Raw genomic sequence first — 3,908 nt, 5'->3', positions numbered from 1 at the left:
AAAAAAAAAAAAAAAAAAAAAAAAAAAAAAAAAAGACAGGCACAAACCACCACAAGCAGACATTGCTTTTACAATGGAAAGAAAATGAATAAACCTTATCTTTTTTGGTAAAAGATAGACTCTTTGTGTCATACAACATGGATCAGAGTGAATTTTACTTCACACAGTACGGGCTGAAGAACAGAGTTTATTAGGGCAAGTTATAGGCCAGGGGTCAGTAAGCGAAGTCACAAGTGCTCCATCCTCCCATCATCCCAAGACAGGTGTGCCACTGTCAGATGCAGTGAGACAGAATGGGTCTGTTTCCCTAGGAGGGACTTCATGCCTTCAGTTGCTCTCTTTCTTAGCAACTTTGTCAGTGGAGGTAAAATCAGACTTTCTGAGCACTGGTCAGTAGGAATTTGGAGTTCCAAGAGTTACCCAGAAAGGCTAATTTTCTGGTAAGAAGGATCCTCTTGGTGGGTAGAAGGGGTCAGTGAGGGAGACTGTGGGTCATAATATCCAAGTCTTGGCCCAGGTAAAAGGATGGGTGGACTATTCATGAAGCTAAGGAACACAGGTAGAGGAGAGGCAGGTTGAGGGAAAATGATGAGTTCAGTTTGGGACCTGCTGGGTCTGGTGCACATATAAGTTAACCCCATAAGAGGTTATGGTATGGTCTCTGTTATAAACTCTCACAGCAGCCCGAGGGTCTCCTTTGTATTGTTTATCCCAGTTGCAATTAGATCAATAATTTCATAATTAGTGTTGAATCTCTGCTCTGGATTGCAAGCTCCCTGGGGCCATCGCACACCCAAGTCTAACCACTATGTTGCTAGAACCACCCCCCAGCACCTGGCATAGGGTCAGGCACAGAGTAGGTAACCAATAAATGTGTTGAATCAATCAATGAATCCACCTGGAGCAACACAGCAGGCAGTCGGATACACGGGTAGGAAATTGAGAGAAAGTCCTGGGCTGAAGCTGTAGGTTCAGGAAAGTCCTGCACATGGATAGCAATGGAATCCAGTGCTCTGGGTAAGCTGGCCCAGGTTGGTTAAGAAAATCAAAAGACCTGAGCCAGAACTCTGGGAGACACCAACATCCAACAGGTGCAAGGAACAGGTGCTGCTGCAAAGGCAGACAGTGAACTAAGAGACGATGGTGTTATGGAAGCTAAGGAAAGGGGGAGTTCTGAGTACGAAGAAGTCAATGGAGCCAAATACTGCTAGGTCTCAGAAATAGTAAACTCCAGTGATTACGAAGCACCTGTGTGCCAGGTACTTTTCTGACAGCTCTATGTGTATGAATGCACTTAATTCTCACAGCAACCACATGATAATTCGGGAAGAATGTCATCATCACTTTCTCCCTATGATGGGGACACTGAGGCACAGAGCGAGGACCCAGCTAGGCTACCTGGTCCCTGAACCTGTGCTCTTAACCATGATATATGCTACCTCAGAGAAGGGGTAGCAGATAAGTCACTGGTAACATTGACAAGAGCAATATCGGTGGCACTGTGGGGGTGCCACATGGCAGTGAGTCAAAAAGTGAGGCCGGGCACTATGGCTCACACCTGTAATCCCAGCACTTTGGGAGGCCGAGGCGGGCAGATCACGAGGTCAGGAGTTCAAGACCAGCCTGACTAACAAGGTGAAACCCCGTCTCTCCTAAAAAATACAAAAATTAGCCAGGCATGGTGGTGGACACCTGTAATTCCAGCTACTCAGGAGGCTGAGGCAGGAGAATTCCTTGAACTTGGGAGGTGGAGATTGCAGAGAGTGGAGATTGCACCACTGCACTCCAGCCTGGGCAACAGAGTGAGACTCTATCTCAACAACAACAAAAAGTGAGTGGGAAGCAAGAGTCAAGGGCAGAAGTCCAGCTCCTTGCTACAAAAAGGGGCCCAGCTGCACCCCCAGCACCTGGACTCTGCATCCTCTGGTAATCTGTGTGCAAGTCTGAGAAGCACTGGATGAGATGATTCCTTTAGGAACTTTTTAAGCGAGAGGTTTTTCTTTTTAGGATAAGAGAGGCATGACCATGCTTGTAAACTCAGAACTGTGGTTTGCAGTCCCAACAGCATATTCGAATCACCTGGGGTGTTTTTGAAAAAAACGGATTCCCTGAGGCTCACCCCCAGAGAATCTGATGGAGTTTGTCTGTGTGGCCCAGATGATTCTAATGTGGAGGGGGTGGTTTGAGACCCACTCAAGGAGAAGGCACAAGGACAGGATGAGACCTCCACAGGGAAATGAGAAGGGACACGATGAAGGGACAGGATGAAGAAATACAAAGGAGATGTTTTGGGAAAGGGGGAAAAGCAGTCATAGCAAAGCAGAGAGTGAAATTTACAGAGGGTAGGGGCGTCAAGAAGACAGACGTTCAAAGGAAATCATATTTGAGAGCCCATCATTTTTCTTTCTTTTTAACAATTTTAATTAGGACCTACATGGTATTGCAAGAATGGCACTTGAAACACTTAGATGGTGTTACTGGTCTGCTCAAAGCCTTGTGCCTGGCGTAGTAGGCTGGTGGTGGTCTGGCCTTGCTGACCTCCAGCACACTAGGCTCTCTGTGTTCCCCTTCCTACAGCACAGTGATCATGTTCCTGCCTCAGGACCTTTGTCCTTGCTGTTCTCATCTCTGGGCTGTTCCCCTCACCTCCCTTGGGTCCCCTCCAATGTTCTCTCCTCAGGGAGGACTCCTCTCATCACTCTATTCGTTTCCTCTGAATTGTTTCCTAACACTACCTCAAGTCATATACCCACTTGCTGTTTGTTTATGGTCTGCCTCCTCTGCCCGAACGAACGTAAGCCATGGAAGGAAGGATGTGTCTTGCTCACAGTGGAATATCCACCACCGACAACAGTGAGGCACAGAGGTGACACTTGCAGCAAGTTTGATGAGTGAATAAATGGCTGTTGCTGCTGCTTGGTGTAAATGCACAGGATGCTGAGATGAACAGGTACTTCTGAGAGTGCCTGGGAATAGGAGGGGGTATAGCTCAGGGTTAGAGCATTGGACTGCAGACCAAGAGAGTGCCTGGGAAAAGTGATGAGTGGGGGGATTGCATGAGAGTGAGCTGATTAAAGACAAGTAAATGGATATCCTTAAGGGCGCAGTCAAGGAGGAAGTGCAGGATTACAATGGCAGGAAAGACAGCAAACAGAGGCAGTTTATTGTGTGACTGATGATGTGGTTTTTGCACAAGACCACTTACTATGTGTGGCTCTGGGCGAGCTTCTTAACCTTTCTAAGCCTCAATTACCCGATCAGTAAAATGAGGCTGATAACCATAGTGCCTTCCATCCAGGGTTGTGGTGGGAGTTAAATGAACTAATGGAGCCTGGTACCTGGTAAGCACGCAATAATTAACTGCTATGACGGATTCGAGATTGGGGGAAGAGTGTGAAATGTTGCAATGCAAAGAGATGTTTCTGTAATCGTTGCGAATCTTGGTCCAAAACTTACTACCCTGGAATAGACCTTGTTCCCAACCACTCACCCACACAAACATGTCTCTGCCTTGCCAACGCCATCACCAGCCTTTTCTCCTCTCTGACTCTTCTGAGAGCTAGCCCAGCGCCTGGCACAATAAGTTTCTCCATAAGTATTTGTTGTTGTTCTTTGCACTTCTCACCAACAGTGCTGCCAAGATTTTAACCCCATCAGGAGAATCTCTGGTCAGGGAGAGATTAGTGTCTCCAACCTTCCTAGGGGAGAATGGGCTAGGTAGAAAGATAGCACTCAGAGGGCTCTGAATCACTCAGAATCATCTGTAAGGGTGGCATAGTAAACGTAAGTCATAGGAGGAGAGTGGGTTTGGTCCACCAGAACCTCCCCACGGAGCATCTGCATCCAAGGGCGGCCAGAGGCCAAGAAAAGTGGCTGAGGCCTTGGGTCCTTTAAGAGGCGTGGCCTCA

The sequence above is a fragment of the Piliocolobus tephrosceles genome, chromosome 6 (assembly GCF_002776525.5).
Source record: "Piliocolobus tephrosceles isolate RC106 chromosome 6, ASM277652v3, whole genome shotgun sequence".
Lineage (NCBI taxonomy): Eukaryota > Metazoa > Chordata > Mammalia > Primates > Cercopithecidae > Piliocolobus > Piliocolobus tephrosceles.
The sequence above is the reverse complement of the archived record's forward strand: the minus strand, read 5'-3'. Positions refer to the sequence as shown.